Source organism: Lepisosteus platostomus, chromosome 4 (assembly GCF_059453375.1).
Source record: "Lepisosteus platostomus isolate fLepPlt1 chromosome 4, fLepPlt1.hap1, whole genome shotgun sequence".
Taxonomy (NCBI): domain Eukaryota; kingdom Metazoa; phylum Chordata; class Actinopteri; order Semionotiformes; family Lepisosteidae; genus Lepisosteus; species Lepisosteus platostomus.
The window spans coordinates 16369041-16394573 of NC_142614.1; positions in this window are offsets into that span (position 1 = coordinate 16369041).

Sequence of the window (25533 nt, forward strand, 5' to 3'; positions counted from 1 at the left end):
ATAATTTGTTTTATGACTTTGAAAAAAGACCCCTTTGCTCAGAAAGCCTTTCCACACGATCAGCAGGAAAAAAAATGCCCTCAGTTGGCTAGAATGTAAATAAGGGGCTATTTTACACAGGACTGATTAAAATAATATTTTTAGCTCACAAAAACTACATGGAAGAGGATACTGCAGTCGAATGATGCCTTTCATACTTCAATGTCTCCCTGGCTGCTCAATACCATTAATTTTGTATCCAATAAAACTTTGCTTGATTTTGATTAAAAGCTGCATGTAACTAAGAACATTTAAGCAGAAGACCGATTGCCTTATTTAAAGCCAAATTAGGATTTTTATCATCGTTTGTCATGTTTGATTAATATTGACTCTCTTTTCTTTTATTTCTCCAAGTTGTTCATATATAAACTGTCTACAAGAGAGGCCCTCTTCACCATGGTTGAACTTTATTTTCAGTCTGTTTAGGAACATGATCCACCCAGAATCCTTCCAGAAAACTGAACGGAGAATCAACAGTCTAGAAAAAGGTAAAAGCAAATGAAAGGGGATGGCTCACTCATAGGTTGTTGTGATTATACTGTAAATACTGAATGAAACTCGATTCTTAAATGGGGCACCGTACAAATGCCAGCTTATTTGAAATTTTTACACTGCTTATTCTTTTTTGTATGACTGTGTGACGTTTTTTTTTCTTGTGTACTTTGTGTACTTTTTTCTTGACTCGTTTGCAGCTAAATTTTTGGAAAGGCCAGAACAAAGTTTAAGCAATCCCACTAGTAACTTTTGTGTATGGGTAGTCAATATTAAAATATCCATTCTGTGCTATTACAAGACTTCAAGACATCCAATATATCTGTCAATGGATTGATCCAGAATTGGTAAATTATCCCAGGTGCTTGATGATTAATGATTAGTTAGAGCAAAGACTTACAATGGAAAAATATAGAAGCGCCAGTTTTGACAACCTCCGCTTGTGTAAGAAGGCAACTTGATCATTATTGTTTATTGTTCTGTACTTTATTTTTACATATTAAATAATTCTAGTCTCTTTCATTGGACTACCAAAGGTGATATTAATCATTTGACTGTATCTGCGTGTCAACAAATTCCTGGTGCAGTTGTTCATTTACATTGGCATCTAAATATCACTCAGGCTTTGGTTGATCTGCAAAAAAAGCACTGTAAGTGTGCAAAAATGGCAAATTTACAAAAATATCTCATCCAAACATATGTCAAACTGCAAGAAACAGTTGGAGATAATCTTGGCTCACACGCATCTGGGCACTTTTTTTACGGAGAAGTGAACTACCTTGCTTGCCTCATTCACCTCAAACAGTCTGCTGCTTTTAGAGAGTTACTACAGTTCTTTTGCCATTTTGTAACTAAGCACTGGGAATTGCCATTCTGGTTGTACAACATAGTGAAATGTAAACCATTCATCATCAATTAATGAGAGTGACACTGCATTGGATCGAAGAGTTCCTGGAACATCATTTTGGCACTTAGACAAGCCTCATGCCTTAAGTCCTTGCAACATATTGTAACGCATACGGCCGACATAAGAGGTTGTGCGAGCCGGCTTACCAGCGCGGTGACGTCACCGCCCTTCCCTGTGAATAGCAGGGACCGCAGCTGCTGGGCTAAGGGGAGATCTCCCTTTAGCTCAACTGCCTGGGTCCCTATTGAGTGATGCTAGTGGCCTGGGTTCAAGTCCCCAGTTGGTGGGGGCTGACCTGAGGTGGCACCGGCGAGGGTGCATACCCGTGTGAACCCGAGAGTGCTATAATATTATAGATGCTCTCCCATGTTATGAACCCAAGTTATTACGCACAAGAGGAGATCCATGATTTTGCAGGCTGTTATAATATATAAGAGACATGTCTGTGCTATTACTGCCTGGAAGTGCCTGTTTAGAGAGCAAATGGTCCAATTTATTCCTCTTACACGTGGCATCCCCACTGCTCAAGTTCTATTGGTTTACAAACCAATACAGTGTCAAAGGAAACAGGAGGATAAATGAGTGATAGGCAAATGATAAAGAGATCCGCTATTACAGACGTTTTGGTGACAGGCTTTGATATCCAAGATATCAAAGAGGTCAGATGAACCAGGTCAAAGCAGAGCTTCCACTTCATTTGTTTGATAACCTTTTCTATTGTGTGGCAGCGGCAGTTGCTCTTATAAATTTACAACCCAGCACAGCTCCACTGAAAAGAAGTCTAAATAAATTATCACATATTGAAATGGCCATTCCTCCCACTTCAGCTGCCTAGTATATTTTATTTGCAGTTGATTTTAGAAAGCTGAGTTTAGAATAGCATCGGGACAGCAACGTGCATTATTTTTGCTAACACGTTTGGCATACATTGAAGCATGTAGTAAAGAGTAAAAATTGTTTTTTCTCTGAGCAATTCTGCCTTGTTTGGTCCTTTGAGATTATGTGTGCTGTTAACAAGGACTTTAGAATGGTTCAATTAAACTGCATGGCTCACTAGCTCACACCTTACTTTTAGTTGGGCAAAAGGTACTATATATATATGGATAGTTGTAGAAGACATTTGTTGGGCTGTGGGAGAAACTTCTTCATCAAACTGTTCGTTTTTATTTCCAGCATCACTCTGACTTTCAAGAGCAGTTCTGGTATACGGATAAATTCAAATGCAGTGGTCGCCCTGGTTACCACCCCTTAGTGTAGCTTGGAGTCCTCTGTTGTTTCATCACAGTGAAGACTGTTGTAAGGAGAAATGGATTGCAGGCAATAATATCTAGGATGCAATTCCAGAAGTTTTGTGTACAGTGCGAGCATGACTCAGGCTCTTTATCCAAAATGACTCTTGAGCTTGTAGGGATTTCTCATGTCCTGTGTGAGAATCCCACAAAATGAGCGAACGGCCAGTGCATCTGATGCTGTAACAATTGAATCAGTATGACAGAGAATGGTATCTCGTGGCTTTGTATACATTTTCTTATGTTTTCTATGACTAAGCTATGAGAACTTCTGCCAGCATTCCTCTCTGCAGGGTCATTTTATTCTCACTGGAGTGTGGCAGGAGAATGTATGCAGTTCTTCACCTTTCAGAACATACTGACCATAGCTCCTCCAATTCAATAGCAATATCAGCTTCTTTAACTTCTCACACTGCCTTGACTAGGTGTGGGTTACATTTTGCCTCTGGTACTTAGTGCAAGCATGGCAGATTTGGTAACAAAGTGTGTGTCGTCATCGCTGACGTGGGCTCCGACGCCAGCTCCGACGCCAGCTGTTCCACTAGTTTGTGACTTTGCAAAGACCTTCTAGGTCTCGATCATTCAGACAACTGGCTACTCATCACCCACCGGCCACTGATCAAACCTGCAGCCTTTGGCTCTGGACACTGCTTCTCATACAGGGGTTTGTGCACTACCAATGCCAGACATCTATCAAGATATGAGTTCTAAAGTTTAAATGAGACTGTGACTTGCGTGGAGTCAGAACAAGACCTGTCAATATATTATCTTTAGACGGTGATTTTATTAATATGGCGCTCCTTCATGTTATGACGCAAAAAAGGGCTAGATGGACCAAATGGCCTCTTCTCGTTTCTAACCTTCTTATGTTCTGTATTGTTAAGCTTGAATAGCTCCATCTGGTGGCCAAACAGACTTAGACGATATTGGCAGGTGTAGTATTCTATAATTGTATGTATGTATACAATGTACAGTATGTATGGCATTTGCTTAGTGACTTGAAATACACACATCACTGTAATATTTCTGGTTTTAAAATGTAAGAATCAAAATCAATCTGGGTAAGACCCCACACTTTTAAAAACAGAAATAATTCTCTTAATCAGTATAAGTAAATTGTTATTAAAACTGTGCAGAGCTATGAAAACAAGTATGCACCTTTAATTTTCTGAATGTGTCTGTTTTCCAAAAAATCTGCCATATGAATGCTTTTGACTGATTCTCCTCTGTCAGGTATGCCACATACTGCAAATTTTAGACCCAAAGGATATGAGAAAGGTTACAAATGAGAGGAGGCCAGGTCACAGAAAATATATCTTGAAAATAAGGAAACAATGAGTAAACAGTATCAATACTTGATAATATCAATTTCAGCTTTTGCATCAGCTACTGACCACAGCTAGATTATGCCACGTACACACACACATAAAATAGAGATAATGTGCTCACATTGTATTCTTGGTGTATACTGTATATAAAGAAACAAGCAGAGGTTAATTCCACTCTGAAAATTAGAATGACAAAAAAGTTTCAGGCTGTTGCACTTCCTTCGCTTGTGAGTCGTTGTGAGAAGATTCAATCACTGACGTTGTGTATTTTATGTTATTCTCTATTATTTCATAGTATTCCTCTTATTCCTTTGCAATTGCTCACTTAAACCTCCATGTATATAATTCTAATCTATTATAACTTGAATTGCATTATACTATACAGTAAATGTCTTTTGAGTCAGAACAGAAGTGAAATTTCAAATGTAATCAATGATTATTTATCTGGGGACACCAATGGGAAAATGTTCTTAAATTGATCTGAAATATCTGGACACATCAATGAGAAAATGCATCTTGCATAGAGATGAATTAATCAAAAATAGTGAGATGAAATAAGTTGTACTGAGTTCCATATTGTAGGTTTATGTACTTAATTATTTGTGTTTCTTTTCTTGCACAACTACCCTTAATAATATATTCCAATTACTGCAGTTTTGGCCCAGCTCTGCTGAGTGGTTTATTGTAAAGCACAGAGTGAATATGTTGTTGATTAGTGTCGTGACTGATCAAGGGACACTCAGGCTTAAGTAACTGAGTTAATATAATAGGCTATTATATAATTGGCTGTAGCTGATCATGGACAAATTTAACTTACCACACACTCACATTTTTTCCATACGCCTTTACAAATACGACAATCGACTTGCTTGAGCATCTCAGCAGCATCTGCTAGTGCTTATAGACCCCACTGAAAAATATAGGCACGTATGTTCTGTGGTAAGGAAATCCTTCTGTTGTTTGCAAGTGGTACTTAATGTTTTAAGCATGACTCTCCTTTAACTTACATACACTATGTTAGGGTGGAAAGAGGGGTCATGCAATACCAGTCCCGCAATTCCTGAACGATTCTGTTTTCTGAAGCCTTAACAGTCTCATTCATATAATTGTTTGGACAATTTGAGCACTTGCCTTTTTCATAAACAGGAGATAAGCTTAAAGAGAACTATAAAACCTGCTGGATGGCAGCCCTTGAGGACTAGAGTAGGGCCCTCTGGTGTGAAGTACACTCACTTCCCGCCCACCCCTTCCTTAAGATGGAGCCATAGTTAGCCTAAGTCCGAGCTTCTGTGTTGCAGATACCAACTCTTGCTTACATGTGTGGATGAACTCTCAGCAGGACTCTGAGTAAAGTTTGGGAAGAGAGCTGGTGAGTCATTCTATTTGGACATCATCTTACCAGGTAAACAAATTACCCTTCTGCCCAACATCAGTTTCTGCAGTTTAGCATCCATTATCTAATTTCTAGGCTAAACCTACATTGAAACTACGGAAACAAGTATTTCTTTAACCCTGGTCTGTAATTGGTACTTCTCTGGCCACAAGAAACTCTTGGGGGTCTTGCATCATTTTCCATTATGTAAAGGAGTGCTCCTTGTTCTCGTCATGTTCCTTCTCTGACCTGTCTTACCATTTTCCTACTGCCCCTTAGTGTCCTAGACAACAGCTCCAGGAAGTTAGGACACTGTTTTAATGTCCTAATAAAAAATTAATACAATATTTTTATCTCCCTCTCCAGCAGATTTTTGCTTTGCAAGCACAAACCTAAGAAAACACAGGGTTGATGTTTGTCAAAATCTAATCATATTGTTACTTCTAAAACTAAAACTACTCACTGAATCATTTTAAGACCCCATTTTTACATTTCTAAAAACTTTCAAATTATACCAAATAATCACTTTGAGTCTTATTTTATTACAAAATATTACCAATCGCTACCTAATAAGGTACTGTACAGTATAGACTTACCTGTTACAAACTGTTGCTTGACTATGCTGGCTGTGCTTCTAAATGTGTTCTTAATATGTCCTTTAGCATGTACTCCTGCTGAAACATTGACCAAAACAAGAATACTGTTTTAACAATTTTGCACTGGCTTTATGACCAATTTTTTTAAATTTAACTTTATTTTAACCCTGACTCTAACCTTTGTATCTCACCAATATTAAAGACTTTAGTAAACTTCTGAAGACTTCAGAAATTATAGAATTTAGATTTCTAGTCAGAAACTGTTTCTAATGATAAGGCTCATGGTTGACAACATTCTATTCAACAACTGTGCACCTAAATTAAGGATTTGTAAATTTCTTTTAGATATGCTCTTCTACAATCTTTTAACTTCCTTTAGTGAAAGAGTTAAGCAAACCACTTTAGTCTGCATAGCTTTTATTTAACAAGGAACATAATCCTAATTTATAATGACTACGAGACTCACTTTGCTGCAAAAGTCGGTAACAATAATCTAATAACAATAATAAAATATTGAAATCAATGAGACATAAAACATCAAACCCAGCTTAAAAGGCAAAGATGTAAGTCAGCACTGAGTCAGCTCCATGACTAAAAGCATTCCTCACACAATCCAATTGCACAATTTTGTGATTTTTGAAAAGACTAAATCTGGCATTGCTCTCATTCACTCAAACGTTGTGCAAGCTTTTCCTATGACCGTAAAATTGTAAATACAATCAAACCTTTAAAAAACAAAAGCATGAAGTGAAGGTCACAAGCTAACAATGAACGAAACAACAATACTTTCCAGTATTTGTTTGTGAACTACAGGGTTTGAAATGACTTTGTGGGTGTATTTCTGCATGAAGCCTATTAACTCTGCAGTGTTTACACTGAAGGTCACCTGTAAGCTGCTACTGATCCAGTGCGCCATGAGATCACTGATGGGGTTCTGGTGGATTTCACACTGAGGTCCACACTAAGTTCACAAACACCACTACAACAATATGGCTGACATATAACAAATTTTCTTCTAGTGTCTGCAACCAGTTGTTTTTTAAATTCATGGTTCAATGATCCAAGCACTTCCATACACATCAGCTGCTTTGTCATGTTTCAAGCTGTTGTCAGAGACACTGTGAACTCATCAACCAGTTAGTATACACAAGGCACTGGCCCAGAGTCATGAACCGGCAACACCAATTTAGCTACACTTTGGCATAGGGAAAGAACTAAAGTCTTTCCAGACTTAACAGACTTGGGCAGAGTACTGATTGTGCCTAAAGACCCAATAAATGGTTAATAGATCAAAACAGGCACAGATTTCACACTTTTTAGATACCATTTACAGAGCTGAAACACAGATGTACTGATGATGATATTAATTGATGAAGTGCTACTGACATGCCACTCATACAAAACAAACACAATGTTCTATTGTCCTGCAAGTAAGTGATCAGAAAACTAAGATGCTCAGACTCAGGAGACCAGGGCCACCACACCAAGTTCCTTTGTCTTTTGGTTTTGTGTCACCTGTACTTCTAATTAGGAAGTATTGTCCTTTTAAAAGCCTGTGTTCTGTACTGAATGAGCATAGTGCTCTGTTTCTGTCAATAAACTGAGATTGTCTTACCCTTAAAATAGTTTTCTATTAGAAGTAACGTATGGTAGAAAAGGGGCATCAAATTCAGTTTCTCGACGGCTGTGAGATCTTTCAGTTTTGCATTAACTAGAACTGCCAATGAACCTAATTTGAACTAATACATGTCTCATCTGGATATATTTAATTTTTTTTCAATGTCTGCAAAATATGTGAAAAGATACATTTTGATTGAAGGCACATTAGTTATAAAGCCCTTTTCAAGTCTGAATAGACATGTTCAGTGTTTCCAGTTAGTAAAATAATTACAACAATAAACTAAAGCTCTAAAGGTATTGAGTCTGACACCTTGAAAACTAATTACTGTATTTGTACCATCCATCTTTATTTCATGAAGGACTTGGACTAGTATTTCTCAGAGGGTAGAAACAGCACAGTACTTTATCAGGAACAGTATGTAGTTATCCACAAAAATGTTGAGGACATTGAAAATACAATATGCCATGAATATAACATAACAAACCAAAGGTATGAAATGCTTCTTGTGCTGGAAACCATTCTCATAGTACTGTATCCATGTATCATGTTACTGTATTACATCCGATGCATTGTTAAAATAAAGAAGCAAATGGAAAAAAACCAGCTTAAAAGTGAGAGATCAATTACTGAAGCTACAGTACAGGGTAGGGTTGACGGTAATTAATGTCTGCCTGCTCGTCTTGACACTTCAGAAGACTGACCCCACTGATTGCAACAGGATTGGTTTTTTTTGTTATCGTCATTGAGACATTACTCACTGGCTATTAAATAAATACATTATTAACTCCGAGTGATGGTGAACCTCAGAGACAGGTTTAATACCTTCTGACCAAGGTATTAAACGGTTTGTGGCTGATACCAAGCATAAACCTTGGAAAAAAAAAGAAAAATAAGAGGAGTCCACATGAAAGTGAGGTTAAGAAAGTGTTGCAGAGAACATTCTAACATTTCAGCCAGGCAGTTGACTGGAAAAATACCCCTTCTGTTAGCATTCTCTGATTCACCCTGCATATCAGAGCCCTCGATGCACTAGGCCTATTATAAATATTTAAGCAGAGCTGTTGACACGAAGATAACACTGACAAATTGAGTTAACATTTCTCCTAGAGATTGCTGACCATGTGTGGCATAGAACTGCTGTGACACCCACAACAGATCTTTTATAGTTGCCAGATTGTGTTTAGTCTATATTTCTGCGGTGGCTTTCGAATGAGATTTAAATTTTTTTGATTTACGTGGTACAGTGTCTCTCTGAAATTCTTTGGAGCTCGGAGAGTAGGCGCTGCCACACTTTCCCCATAATAATCTCTGAGATAAAGCCTATTTGCTACACATGAAAGTGTGGTATGAACTAACTGACACCAGCAATTGCAGAACTTTCTGGTCGTGGACTTTGTGTTTACAATGAAGAAGCTGTCGATTTTTCCTTGGCCTTCTGGTTAAGATCATGGTGTTCACATTAGTGAAATTAGTTTTTGTCACAGATACAGATTATTGTACTGAATTCAATTTAAGATGCTCTTTGTCTGTACTTGTGTGTAGATTTAAAAACATACTAGCCACAAAGGAACAAGTAAAGGGTAATTCAGTGATGAACAGATAAAAGACGAAAAACAAGACTTTGACCTTGGGGTATTCTTCAGAGAGAAGCATTGTGTTTTTATTTTTTTCTTCCAATGTTTCAGCAAGGAATTAACCTCTGCTTGTCTTTTAAAGTATTTTTTTTCATTTCCCAGGGGAAGAAGTTGATCATGAAAGAGCCAAGTGCTTGGCTTGTAAGAAGAAGCTACAAACAGCAGGAATAAAATTCTTTGGGAATGGTTTCCAGCAAACAGCAGATTCCATATATAAATATAAGAAATCTATTAGTTTTATTAATTCCATATGTAACTGCTATCTCTCCAGTCTTACAGCCAATGCTGACATCCATCATACAGTGCACAAATGTACTGTATGCTTCAACCTGCCAGGCAGCCAAGTCACCCCTGGCAAAGTCAAAGCATAGCAAGAAAGTCATTTAGAAACAGACGGGTGCCAAGGATACAGTAACAGACATTCTGTGATGGTCTTTGTTCTCCAACTTTATGAGTTTTCCAAATTTTAAGAAGGCCAAAAGATATATTTCACATCACCTGCATGATGGATTATAGGATGTAGGCATCAGAAAGGATACCTGCCCAGAATGCTCCCCCCCGCCACTCCACTGTGCGCATTATTTTACATTTCAGAGTGATCCTGGAAGGCTGTTAAAAGCACATGGACACTAACTGTGAGTGAATTTGCAGTTGTGCTTGTAGATAAAATACAAAAGAGAACTCTTCCCACATTGTGTCCTTTAACTTATATTGTGAACAGATCTTTTCTTGGAAGGTGGCCCAGTGATACTCTCCTGATTAGCTCTGCCTACACCAATAATGATCCATTGTTTTCAGGAGAGAGAGAGGATAAAATGAAAAGGGATTGTTTCTGTTGTGCATCTTAAACAAAATAAAGTTTAGTTTTCTTTTTTTCTGTCTTACTGAATCAATGCCACAACATTCTATCCAACAAATAGAACAACATTTATAATAGTCTTTATTTTTACATGAACACGTTTGAAGGCTCAAGGCATTTGACAATAATACAAAAGAAAAAAAACATTCTAAACATATTAAATCTGAAAAGATGAATTCCATAAAATAAACTGATTCTCAATAAAATATGTAAAAGTAAGGCTCAGAGATCATTCCACAGTCTGAGAGCAACAATACAGAAAGCATGGTCCTCCAAAGTTTGGAGCCTCATTTTAAGTACTAAAAGAATCTAGAGAGGAAAATAAAATTTCTGGGTGTAGGGAGTTATATAGCCAGGAGACAAATTGTTCAAGACTTTAAAAGGGAGCATCAGCATTTAAAATTCAAAGGGAGTTAGAGCAAGAAAACTAAAACAAGTAATATATGCTAATGCATCAAAAAAACTGTGAACATGAACATGAACTGTGAACATGAGCCTCAGATGTAAAAGTCAAAGATCTTTGGTCCTGAGTAGCTGGACGTATTCTAAGACCATTTGTAGTCAAACAAATGTTAACACATTTGTGAAACTGAAAAAGAAGGTTCAGCTGTAAAACGTTTTGTTCCATCCATTATTTAACATCATCTAAAAAGTATGACAAGTCAGATGTTGCTCGATTAATGACAGTTTTGTGTATGGCTGATATCGATATAGAAAAAATATGCCATACAGTATGTACAGTATGAAGAACCTGACCTAATGTGACTCCAAAGGTGACCAATTTTGTAGATGACTGATAATAGGCATTGTAAATCAACAGTCCTAAATACTAGCTTCCTAAGGACCACTGACAGGAGAACTTAAAAAGGATTGGAAAAACAAATATGAATTAATACACCTGACGTTCTGAAGCTTAACATGCTTAGGTTTGTAAGTGCTGTGGATACTGTAACCTTTTTATCAAAACAAGTAGATAACAGTTCATGATAAGGTCCAGTATGTAACCTTTGGCTTAATTAACTTATTTACATTCTAAGAAAAATATCCTAAACTTATAATACTTTTAAAATTAGGCATCAACGAAGACAAATGGGAGCATACAGCAGGACTGTACACACACACCATTGATGGAGACAAGACAAACTCCAGTGCTCTGGAATTATTTAGAAAACATTACAGAGCAGTTTTAAACTGATGCGCAACATCCAGCCCAGCACTTCTGCCATTTCTCTGAATCAGGGTACTCTGGCAGAAGAACATGATTTACCAAAAAGCTTTCATTTGGATGATACCAAATTTTAGTTAAACATAAGAAATTAAGAACTGTTCTTAGCATATACCTGGAGCTGGGATTGAGGTGGGTTCAGTTGCTGGCTCTTGTCCGTTTATTTTAAACCTAAAAAGTTTTGCATTGTAAATCTTGAGCCGCATGTTAGGTCCATAGATAATCCATCCAACAAATATCAGAAAGCAATTTATTCCTGGCAAGGGTAATGGAAACCTGGTGCTTATCATGGAAACAAATGATACCAGATGGAACTACAGTATACCCTCAATGAGATGGCCAACCACAGTCACCACAGAAACAGGTACAATATACAGTGGAAGCACCAATTAATACAACCAGCACACCTTTGAAGTGTGAGGTAACTGTTGAAAACCCACATCCTTTGTGATAACTTTTATCCCTAGTGGTGCCTTATGTGTGCAAACTCCAAGCACCCCAGTACAGAATGGAGCCCAGGACCCTATGTGACCTATTGTATGTGAGCAGTTCAAACAAATACTGTAACACCGGTTTGCTGGCTCATGTATTAATATGAATATTTCATATAAACAAAATATTGTTTTCCTGCTCCATCACCTTTAAAACTATTGCTTTACTATATCCATCTTACTTTGTAATGGAAGTTGTTCTGGTGTTATAAAAGCTCTTCTTATACACAAAGTGGCAGCATGTTATTTGAGTAAATGTATGGTAGCTACTTGCCAGATAATTATAGCACAATGCTACTGTACATGTGCCAAGCAAATCTTACAGTGTGTGGGATTCAGTACAAAACAGCTCAACATCTTTGGTTGAGTGTCAGTGTCAAGCTGGTGATCTAATTCTCAGCTGCTTCACCCACAGTCGTTCTGTGTTGTGGTTTCCTGGGGATGCTCATCATAAAGACAGACTTCCTTTTAAGATGGAAATCCAAGAAAGATGATACGCAAGTTAGAAGGCAGCTTCTCTTGTAGTAGTAGCTCTGAATTGAAAGATATGTTGTCTTTTTATTGTCTTTTAGAAAAGCGGATCTTATTAAAAGTACAGTACAGTAGTACTTTTATTCTGTATTAAAAGGGTATTGATTTAACGTTATGAAACACATTACATCATTTTCAGTTTTATCAAAGATAGTCATAGGTTTGTTATTTTCAGATTCAACACCTGAAAAAAAAATAGCTACTGTATATACTGATTTCTAATTTGTTGGTATCTTTAATCCAACATGACTTTAGTTTTAGGTGAATCCATTTAAAGTCCTATTGCAGAAGAGGTGAGGCACTCCACAAATTGATACTGTACATTTATTTGTCTGATGCTTTTTATCAAAAACAACCTACATTATTACCAATTTACACAGCTGGGTATTTTACTGGAACAGTTCAGGTGAAGTACTTCAAGGGTAAAACAGCAGTGTCTCACCTCAGATTTAAACCCAAAACATTCAGGTCAGGTCAGGAGTCCAGAACTCTAACTAATGCTTTCATACATAACCATACCCATAACAAGCTACAGCTAACCTGCATTTTAAATTAAACTTTGTCTTAGCTAAATCCTAAAATGAGATAGCACACAAGCTATGACAATGAAGAGAAGGTACGGCTATGTGTTCATTTGGTTGGAATGAATGATACCAGTCCTAGATTACCCAAGGGGACATGCCACAGAAATATGAAAAAAAGACTCTCCAGGGGTTAGGTTCAAAATAGCCAAGAATTTCCTGAGGAACATGTGAAAAAATTGGATTTCTTTAACATATTGGAAGGTGAAAGTTTGAAACAAATCACATGCATCTGGTTTTACAGCCCCACAAAAACCCAAAACCCAAGTTAATGAACAGGGAACAGAAAAATCTACCTTACAACTTGCTTAGCTTCTTCCTGCAAGTCCTGGTATGCAACATCCGTTTGCTTTTCCTGTACACTTCCTGCCAGCAGGTTTTGAGATATCCTTGGAAGCAGCAGTTTGAAGTTAGATCAAATAAAAACTAAAAGGAAGGTATCTGGAGAAATCCCTAAAGAAAATACAAGGAACAAAGATTTAGAGAGGCAGAGAGAGAAATACTGGAAGTACATGTTTCATGGAATTGTGCCCCTCTTTCCTGTAAAGGTGGATGACACAACATACTGGCAGCACACTTTGCATTGTAAATAGCTGTTAAGAGTGTAAAAAACAGAAACCTCTAATTATAGACATCTTGCATTCTCACATAAAGGATCCCATCTTCTACACAGCTAATTTAGGTAGAACTGAAAGCTGAGTGTGCCGTCTTACAGTGACAGTGACTAAAGGACATTTACATCTGAATGCATTAATTTGTTTTACAATGCACTTTTACCAACCAACAGCCCTTTTTATAAAATTTTATATTTTACATTTTTAAGTTTTCTTCGTCTTGGAAATGATTTGTAATCATTAAGCAACTGAAGCTGACTGAAATTCAGGAAAAAAAAAACATAAAGAAAAAGAAAGTTGTAATAATAGAAATAATAATACTGCATTTCATCCCAAATGCTCACAAGGAACTTTACATACAGAATGGAATCTATACACCACAACTGAAGCACAGCAATCTCCTTGGTGACATGTTGTATCAGCTGTTATGTGACAGTAACGCTACTGCACTGCAGATCTGATGGAGTAAATTACTTCAGTTGAATTACGGGGAGACTTAGGTTATTCTGAACAAACCCAGGAAAGAGCTTACGTTAGCAGAATTGAACACCTCTAATCTTAGCTACCGTTACATGAAATACTCTGGCATATTAGCATTTAAAAACCATTACATCCGGTTTTGCCCTGGATGGATATCGTATAAACCTTCACTGACTGTCCCATCTCCCTTAAAGACCAACAATTTCATTTTAGAGACTCTTAAGAAAACCTCTGATAGACAGAAAATACTATGTTAAAATTAATTTACATTAAAGTTTATATTCCTTTTAAATTCACATTTAAATGACTATGTTTTAAAAAAACAAACCTACTACCTGAAAACATCCTCTTCAGCATGAGTGAAGAGCACCTCACTTATAAACTGGAGTGTGGGAAATGGAAGTCTGGATGAGAATCATTTATCACAAACACAAACCAGCGTCAAGCCTAAACTTCATGTGATATTTCTGATCTTCCTTATCGTCTCATATCCATCAAGATGGTAGACTGGCATATTACTAGTTATGTCCTGCAGTCTCATGTGATGTTGTCATGTTAATTGGCTATTACTAATGGCACCGTGTTTAAAATTCCAGGAATTGTTACTAAATCCAAGGAAAAACAGTGGCTTTTCCACCATTACTCATTATACGCTATTCCACTCACCCCCTGCTCCATCCTCCTTCTAATTCATGGGTCTTAAGCGCCATAATGTTAAACTCCAAAATTAAAGTTCTGACCAAGGATCCTGATTAGGCTCTGTCCCGCCGACACAGCTGGCAGCCCCCACTGTACCTACCAGAGTTTGTTGTGCATGGTCAAGGTATTCTTGAGCCATAAAAATCCCAGCTGTGTAACATACGAAGCCCGACACCTGTTTTCTTGATCATTTACACGTCGTAGAAGGAGAAACAAACACCGCTTAATTAAAGCAACCTCTCAGCCTTGACACGTTTTCTTACAAGAGCCTTGGTAAATATATTACCCTACCAAAATATTAGAGAATGCGCCTTGAAGTGGGTCAGTCCACCTCTTGCTGTGATAACAGCTGCAACATAATCATTACCACTACGTGCACACAGGTGTCCATGGAGATACGGGGCCAACAACAGTTGGCACGGTTCTCTTTGAGATGTGGTTAGTAGTTCGTTCGCTACATGTAATTTTAAATGTCCTTCCTTTGCTGTTTCTATCAGCCAGCCACTGACTGTAAACCCTTGAAGCTTTTTGAATTGACACATTAGCCAGGTATGCTGTTACCATCAATATCACGGCAAAGGCACGTGGCACCAACAGCCATGGTCTCTTATGGATTACATATTGTACATAGGCATTTTTTTCCATATTACAACACACATAGGTCAAAGCCTGGTATGATACCAATTTACAGTTTCTGTTACATTGTGGGTCTTTGTAATTGAACATACCGCTCTCCAAAATTGTGATAGTGTCGTGTATGTTTCTAGGTTAACACAGGGAATAAGAAATTAGAAAGAGTTTGATGTCTAGATTAATTTAGTGAAAATAAAAAGTCTTGTTGGTTACTTTAAACTTCGATTCAAACACAATGAATTTGTTTAATCAATACAGTTTTATTCAGTAGTATTTTATATTTTGGAAAAAGGTAGAGAGCAGTCTGTAAGAGATTGTAAAACAAGCACCCAAAAGGCTTCCAGACAGATCATTTTCATTGATATCTGTTTTATGCAAATTATATTATCTTTGATGAGAAGCACAAAAATAATGCTTTAATATCAACAGGGAAGGAATACAACTTCATCATGTAACTTCTTTCATGGCACATTTTATAAGCAATTGCCATTGTTATGGACACCTTTCAAGGTTTGTGGGAAAGCTTAAACATTATTTGAAAAACAGTGATTCTTCATTCAACACCCCTTAATCTACCTCATATAGTACACATCAAAGAAAAAACCCAATTTTACACTATAGGCTAACTCTTTGTGACATGCTCATGTATTTAATTTGTTGTACAGTTGGCTGTTTGCCCACTTAGGTAAATATAGCCACTGCTCAGCAAGTGATCAGAATTTATCTGCATTGATTCAATTTTGGACAGAAATGAGCACTTACATGTTTTGTCATTCTATGCTTATCTATCAGTTTTGTATGTTATTTGTGGTATTTAATATTGAGTTAAGATGTTCATGGGAATCTTGAATAACTTTTTCTATATAAGATACGATCACTTTATTAGCCATATACAATTTTTTGCATGAGACACAGACAGAGAGAAGCTTGGGGTCAGAGTGCAGGGTCAGCTATTGTACAGCACCGCTGGAGCAGTTGGGGTTAAGGGCCTTGCTGAGGGGCCCAACGGAGTAGGATTCCTCTACCACCCGCAGGATTTGAGCCAGCAACCTTCCAGCCACAAGCGCAGATCCTTAGCCACAGAGCCACCCCTCCACCCCCACTTTATGCAAAGCTGGTAAATCTGTTACTTTAGTTATTGTATTCTATGAGCTGTGCAGCTAATTTATTTAAGGACCTATACTGGGAAGTTAAACATGCAAATTAATCAACACTTCAAGCAAAATCATCTTATTAGAAATATTTGGTATGTCCTCTGTACTTAAATATTTATATAAAATAAAATATAAAAAATATTTTAAAATTGTAAATACATTTTATATATATACATGCTTTCCTACTGTATAAACATATGTACTGTATACAGTATATATTCTAAAAATATAGAAAAGTTAAAATTTTCAGAAATGTTTTTAAAACATACAGTATTTTTATGTTTTTTTGTTGAGAACTCTATTGGTGCAGGCAAATTCAAGTAAGGTGAATTGATTTCAATTTTTCAATGTGTTTCACTTTTCAGTGTGTTTTTAAATTTTCTTTAAAAATATATGGAGTTTGTATTTGGTGTCTACACTCTACCTGTTCCTGAGATTCAGAACTCACCTTATTCAGCCTTATTAGGAGAAATGTGATAAACTGAATTTAACCAACACTTACTGTGGGAGAGTTCAATACACTGTCATTACTACCTGTGCTTTTGGATTAAATTGATCTCTTATTAAATGCATTTTAGTAAGGAATAAGAAAGAAAAATCTTAATAAGCAGGTTGAAGACAGATTGCATATAGTTTTGAATGCTGACATTTTTGGCAATATTGTACTTTAGCTGTAGAAAGCAGATCAATTACAGACCCTAATTAACTCTGGTGATTAAGGGCCCATTTGGGACATTAACCAGTGGACACAGTGATCCCCCAGAGACTGAGAGCTACTTGTTTAGACAATCAATGCACATGTGGCATGAAATGGATTAAACTGAAAAAATGTGTAAACAAACACCTTAATATCATATGATAAATATGGTGTTTAACCAGGGACAATATTTTACTCTAAAACAGGGCTGTCCAATCCTCTCCTGGAGGGCCAGTGTATCTGCAGGTTTTCTAGATCTTTTCAATATAGCAGCACATGAAAAGCTGGGTGAATGGGTCCAGTTAAGTCAGTAATCAGCTTGTTACTGAGCTAAGTTGGAATAAAAACCTGTTTAACACACTGGCCTTCCAGGATTTGGATTAGACAGGCCTGCCCTTCAGCAATAGTACTTAAAAACTGTATTTTTATAATCATTTTGGAACAGGTCATTGTATCGATTGATAAGTCTACAGGAAAGAGTTTGTGTTTTATTGAATTTTTACCCAGGGCTGTTCAAAGTCCAGTGTTCACTGTGCATGTAGTGCAATATTCATGCTTCTGGGTGTATTTCTGCATGTGCCACACCTATAGACAAAAGAAAGCAATGTATAAAACAGGAGAATGTGCTGCTGTTCATGATCCAACAATACAGGGAGTTATTATGGTGTGTAAGGCACATTAGCTCACTGTGAAGCAGTAGTTAGTATTCTGGACATACTTGGAAAGTTGTATGTTCAAATCCGAGGTGAGACACTGCTGTTATACCTTTGCCCAAGATACTTCATCTGAATTTCTATAGCAAAATACCCAGCTACAAACAGGTTCATAAGTGTCAGTCAAATATATAAATATGACCTATACCTGGTAAGAACTTCATGGCTGGAAAAAACTGTGATATTTGACATACTATATCTTTCCAGCTGACATCTGATGGTTCTTATATCTAATGTATGTCCATGCACAGAAAGGCCTTTAAGTGTGAGAAAGAATTTCATATCTGCTGTTTAGAAGAGCCATACTGTAATCACTGTATATGTCCTGTTACAATGATTCTCAACCAGTGGGCCATGAGATACCCACTAGAGGGTCTTGGAGATGATACAGTACATGATGATTGTGACCTACTGTATGTGGGCTCTGACCACTGTGACACATACAGTACATACTTTAAGTGGACCTTGTGTTGAAAAGTTTTACAAGCTCTGTCACAAGGAAATATGTGTGATTTTTTTGTCAGCTTCTCATGATAGGTGGACTTCATACAAATAAATAATCACCTGTTCCTCCTGTGATGATGAGCAAGGCGATTGCACAACTAGTCTTTTTTCGAGGTCCAAATTTTTTTCTTTAGAAGATACTCATTTTTATACTCATTCAGAGGTTTGGTAGTACAACTACTGAAAGGTAAACTAAGGTTTGGGTTCAGTTCTCAGAGAAAGGACATACCTGTACCATTTTGAGAAACAATTTGAGAAAAAGTGGTAGTGTTGATTGTGAAACAAAACTGACAGACTGCAAGACACAATCCTCTGATGTAGAATTCATTGGTGAATCTGCCCTTTTAGTTGTTTCTCGTGGACTGTTTATCTCATACAGCTGACTCTCATCGTTGTTACCTTCTGTGTGGTACACCCAGACTCTGCCTCGGGCCACTCAGCCTTCCATAACTTGATGCAGGGTGGGAGGCAGCAACTGATTACAAAGCGTAAAATAAAATGGTTAGATTAGCTAATTTCTCCCAGCCCTAATGGAGACAGAAAGCAAAACAATATTTTTGATAAGATCTGGTTTTCAATTGTCCTCTTGGTCAGGTAATTATCCACCACAGTAGTTCCATTAGGGAGCTCCAGTGCTCCTTTTCACATTCCACAGAAATTAGGCCTCCCACGCCAGGGCTCAATTAGCTTGCCAGTCTTTGTTTATAGGTTTCTAATATTATTCTAATAACCAGTAACTAGCAGTTGGCAAACTGCACAAACTCCTACAAGTTGTGATAATTGAAGTTCTACTTAAAGGAATGCTTAAATCAAGGATGAGAAAACAACCAGTTCCTTACCAATACAGTATCTAAATGACTAAGTTGTCCATTCTGATGTGGGCAGCAACTATATACTGTACAGTAGTTCCTCCCATTTGCCTATGGATATTTTGCCTTTTATTCTCTTTATTTAGTGTTATTCCTGATTGAAGGCCCAATTTCTATTTCCTGCCATGCTGTCACTGATATCTGTGTGTTCTACAAACAAAATTAAATGTGATGGAGTCCATAACATGGTATTTTTTGCATTTTAGTTACTGCTGTGTAGTGAGTGAATAATAATAACGAGAGGTCCTTGCATTCATTTAGCACTTTTCATCTCAAAGGATCTCAATCTTTGCATATAGTTTGGGACACACTTAATTCACCACTGAAGCTCAGTTACCGCCTGGGTGACATGCAGCAGCCTTTCTGTACCCCCTCTTCACAGCAAATAAGGTCGGGGAATGAGAAACTGCTTAACTAGGTGAATTAAAGGAGAACAGTATCTTATATTGTACAAACCAAGTGTGGAATTTAGACAGGATGCTGGAGTTAACACCCCGGCTCTTAAAAACTGTGCCAGGTAGTCTTTAGTAGTCAGGACCTCAGTTTTATGTATTATCTATATGAGACTAAGAGTCAATAAGTAGCCATGAGAAATTCTTCTATAGGAGTCAAGTGCTCTTGTTAGGACTGGAAGGACCAAAACAAACTCAGTAATGTAGATGGAGTATTCAGTTTCACTCTGTCTACATGGAAGGACATGAGTCTTAATACCAGAGTTCTCTGTAAAGTTGCAGTCCAGTGAACAAATGCTTAAATATTCTATACTGTACATTTACAGCTTCTTATTTACGGGAAAAACTGGAAAACCTATTTCGATAAGGAAGAGATTGCATTAAAAACTAGTAGAACCTTACTTGCAACTTCAGGCATGAATACAATTAATAAAATTGTCCTTCTCAAGTTACATGCACATATATTTGATTATAATATTGACCTTAATTAAGTAAGCCCAAAATCACATACTCTGTTACTGTTTACCACCAGCAGCTGTGCCACTAATTTGGGGTGAAAAAAGTAGTCAGTCCATAATGTAGGTCATGTTTCAGCACAGCCCTTTTCCAGCACATACTGATCTGTAGCTGTGACTTGTTCTGTACTGTCATGTACTGTAGCTGTGACTTGTTCATGTGAACAGGATTTATAATAGGTATTATATTGATTATTGCAATTAGTTTTGCTATTGGCTCGGATTATTAATAATGCTTGACCAGTATTAAAGGAAAACATTTTTGAAAAAAACACTTGTGAAATTTAAAATTATGGTTCTCCAATTTTCTTTAACACCTTTTTAAAGTGTAAGTTAATGTGCTGTTGTCTGCAGCACACATGCATAGCAAACATTGCCCCTCGCGATCGTGGTAACCAATCTCTGCTAGCCATCTAATGACAATAATCGGGAGCCCCTGAAGGCAAAGTGAAAAAAAGAGAGAACCAGATGTCTCCGGCTGATTTTCCAACTTGAAACCAAAGTTACTGCACTCTTCTGCACTCATATCAAAGGTTGGGGGTTATGTTTTAGGTGCATTAACCCTTTGCTAGTGGCAGCTTAACTATTATTGTTGTTTAACTGATGTCTCAGGTTTCTGGGGGACCCATTGGGATCATCACTGAAATAAGGTGCATTTTATATCCATATAAAGAGCTTGTGCTCTTTATTCATAACTGGAAGCCAGAGCTCAAATGGTTAGGATTAAAATAAGCTTGACTTGCCCAAACAAGGTCCCAGCGGGCATTAGCAAAATGCTCTACAGCTTTAGAAAACACACTATCATTATAGTTGGGTGGCCAAGTGTGGGGTAAGCAAGAAATAACCTTGCATCAGCCTCTCTGGATTCAGTAGGTTTGGAGGTGATTGTTTATGTGCTGTGTTGATGTGTTGCTAGGTTCTGGAACATTGCAATACATATTAGTGCTTGAAGAAAATAAAAAAAAAAACAATTACAGAGCTCAGCTGTATTAAAAACAAACCTGATATAGAGAAGACCACAGAGGGAAGGACACTATATATAAAAGAACTGAATGGTCATTAGCATATCTTTTTCATGAATAAGAGTGTATTGAGACAATAGTGAAGTGAAGGACACTTTAAAAAAGAAGCACAAGTGAATGAGACAAAAAATGCAGTACTGTACATGTTCTTTGTTATAGACTTCATGCTGTACATACAAAAACAATAAATCAAAATGACAGATTTAAACCTTGCAGTATTAGGATTGGGCATTGAATGTTCAAACAACCATTGCAGATTTGATTCACAGACTTAATCAGCCTCTGGACAAACTACTGTGTGGCATCCCATCCCTGTTCCTGTGGAGGTTGCCTTGTGTTGATGGTGGTGTTGGCCAGTAACTCCCATAGTTACTTCACTGGACTCAGATCAGGAAACAAACATGAACATGGAAAGACCTCAGCATTGTGTTTAATGTGGTCCTGCACTGTGCTGTGGGAAAGTCATCACTTCAAATGGTCTTCCAGCAATGCAAAAACTGTAGGCTCAAAGGCTTTGTCAAAGTGTCCTGGAGCAGAAGAGTTTACTTAAATCTGTGTCAAAGGAGTTATCACAGAATAAAGAACCGCATCCACCATGATCACGTTAGTTACTGTAGATTGAACAGCGCTATAACAAACACCCGTCATACCTGTCATAAAACAGTCCACCACTCTCTGCAACCACCTTAGATGCTGTCACGACTCGTATGTTCTCCTGTAAGTGCCCTGGCAATCCCACGCGTACTAAATTCCACACATGCTCATCCAGGAATTAATTATCCAACCACGTCTCTCTCTCCAATATTTAAACACTCTTCACCGGCTTACATGCGCTCACTATTGAGAAGTCTTCCACAGCTTTCTCTTGTGCTCTCTAATATTCTCGACCTGACCGCTTGATTACCCGACCTGGTTCTCCTACTTTTGACTTCGCTCTTGCCTAACGACTTGGATTTGGAATCTTGGATTTACTTTTGCTCGAACTCCCTTCCTCACGGCTTCAGGGGTCCAACTACTCACCCCTTTCAGAATTCCTGACAGATGCCCTCTGGTCCACAGAAAATGGTGATTTCATTTCTCAGCTGTCAGTGTGTAAGCCCTGAATGACCTTAGAGTCTGTATATCATTTTCTTGCAGATGGTGAGCTTCAAGTCATTTAGCTGAGGCATGGGTTATTTCCAGAGCTGTTTATGTAAAACTTTCCAAGAAGAGCAATAATGTCCAAAGCCCCTGCACCGTGTGTGTGCTGTCTGATTTCTACTGCTAGGGTTATATTTTGCACTGGCGGTGGGGGAAGGAGTAAGTTGAGAGTGTCAGTTTGAGGGTGTGAGTTCTGTTCAGATGTGTGTGACCCCAGCTGCAACTGTGGAGTCTTCTGGAGAGTTTTTCAGATGTTTGAACTGAGCCTAAACATACAGGGATTTATATTTCAGTGCAGTTTTTTCAGCTGCAGTCACAATCACTACAGTTGGCCACTAAGTATTTAAAAACCACAACAAAAACATTCAGCTAATTGCTTAATCTGCTATTTATATATTAAAATGTCTCATGTAATATGGAACTGGATATTTAAGACATCGTAATTGGGTTCCATGATGACCAAATCATTTGAATCCCAGGTTTATATTTAGTCTGAGCTAAATTTCCAAAGTCACTTTCCAATTTATCTTCCTCAGTCTCTGGAAAATAGGCCTGAGTAAATCTTTCAATTACTTTGAACATACGTTGAGAGCGATAAAGAGGGAAAACAGATGAAATACACAATTGCACAGGGAATCACATCCATTTCAAAGTCATGTCCCCTAGAGAATAACACATTAGGATGTGTGTATGAATATTACTCCTCATCCTCAATTTTGCCTCTTGTGGGATACAAATATATCTTGTTTTGAGACTGCAGTCATGACCTATTAAACTCTATCCTGTTCATGGAACAAAATATGACAAATACTGTAGGTTGAGCAAAGGGTTTTCATTAGCATTTATTGAGCCCATCTATGTTCATGTGGGACTCATTTCCAGTGACTAGGCTTGACGGAGCTATGAATGAAAGTATTTCAGACTATGACTCAGTAATATTGAATAAACAATCAGCATCAAATCAAATGATGATTTGTCTATGTTCTTTGACAATGTTCTTTGACAAACAGTATGTTCTTTGTCCAGGTTGGATTTGCTCCATTGCAATTGTGGCAATGATTAGAAAACAATTCTGATTGTGCTGTTTGTACTCTGTGTGCAATAACATGGCATTGCAGAAATACCGAGTGAGATAGAGTGGGAAAGACTGTACAAGTGACATTTTTAGCAAGTACTACACAGTTGCGGGAGGTACAGACCTCACTTTGACATTGAGGAAAGAAAAATTAGTTACTGAGCTCAGGGTGTTCTGTAAGAGAGATATACTGTACAGTAAAATAACCAGATGGCCAGGACTGAACATACAGGAAAGTGAAATTTCCTGTTATTGGCAACTACTGTACAAGCGCTAAGGGTAGGAAGGATGGAATGAAAACAGTTTAGCTCTACTGTATATAGTCTTGGATTTACTGTAGAAATGAGTAGGGCCTGGAGGCCAATGGAGAGCTTGGCTTGACCTGGGATGCAAGAAGCAGAGTTTTCAATGAAAAGAGAGATGCAGTAGTACATGTAAATGGGGCTGGTGCCTGGAATAAGAGCAGGGCAAAACAGCTAATGACACTGAAGAGTGGACTCTTTAGATGGAGGTCATGAAGAGGCGACAAGAGCATCCCCTGGGCAGAAATGTGCTGAAAGTTGGAGAGGAACTGGGGGTGACACAAAGGTGTTTTCTGGAAGAGCATGGGGTGGAAACAAATCTTGTATATCTGATGCTCTACTAGAGGCACATGCTACAATATATCTGTGAGAGCCTGAAAAACATGTGGAGCATAATGACCTGCCCATTGCAGTTAAGAAAACAAATGTAAGTGTAAATGCTAAGTGTCCATATCAAACTAAACAAAGGGGATATATAGTATACACCTGTGTGACGGATATGTTTAATGATCTTGCATCTATTGCAAGAAAGAGTTGTACTATTTACTGGAAGTTGTGTCTAACATGCCTTATTCTGCTTCCAATGAGGGTGGGAGTGGGGGTGTGAGGAGGAGTAATGCGGAGCGAACATTTTATGACCAAGCTCTAATGAAACATGAAAGGGATTCTGTTTCATTCAGCAAGTTACAGGGCTTTGAGAGCTGGGATTGAAGACCTGCTTCCTCTCATTTCTAATCATCTTTGCCCTCAGACGGCTGATTCCTCTCCTTGTGAACACTGCGAGGACTTTCATTTAATGCAGCCCTGAAACCACAGAACGAGGCCCAAGAAACCGCTCCTGACTGGGATGTCCCGTTCCTGTCAGCCCTGCTTTGTCTGATTAAAACCGTCTGTGCAGCCCTTTGCGTGATAGACCTAGACACAAATTAATAGGAGGACAACGTGTTGACCTACAAAACAAAAAAACCAAATAGCACAACAACCCGATAACTACAAACAGACTCAATTTTCTTAGCGCCAGCTTATGCAAAATATCTCCTCAAGGACTTCTCATTCATTTGATCATTTTATCACAAATCGGAAATCACACAAATCTCACAAATAATTAGGTTTCCTGACTTTATATATGTTTAGCTTTTTTCCCTTGCACTGTGCTTAATTACTTTAGAACAGTACTACATTATCTTTGATTTTTTTCTGTTTACATATTCATGGACTTTATGACATTAAACATGCCTTCAAATCACTTTTTATTCTGGCCAGATTGCAAACAGACAAAGCAGGAAAAATATGCAAGACGAAAATAGTGCTATGTTTGATTATGATAGAGTCTGGTCCTCAAACCTCAATCTAAACATTACAGTGGAAAGATGTGGCTAAAAAATTGCACCCCTTTTTGTAAATAACACTTTGGAAGCATTTGTCCTTGTCAAAAAGTAGAATTGTGTTATTTTAAATTGTTAGTGCATCTTAATCCTCCTTCTCATAAGGGTTTTTTTTTTAAAACACACCAACTATGGTAAAAGTGATGAATAATGATTTTTTTTAATTTCTGTTGTCTTGCAGTGATTTTGAAAAGTAATTCTGAACATAATGTTTGAAATGTGGTATTGGGTTACATAAAAGTAAGAATGCTTAAATTATTTTTTTAGTATGAGCTATTACTGTATGTTAAATGGGTACAATATTAGAACTACAA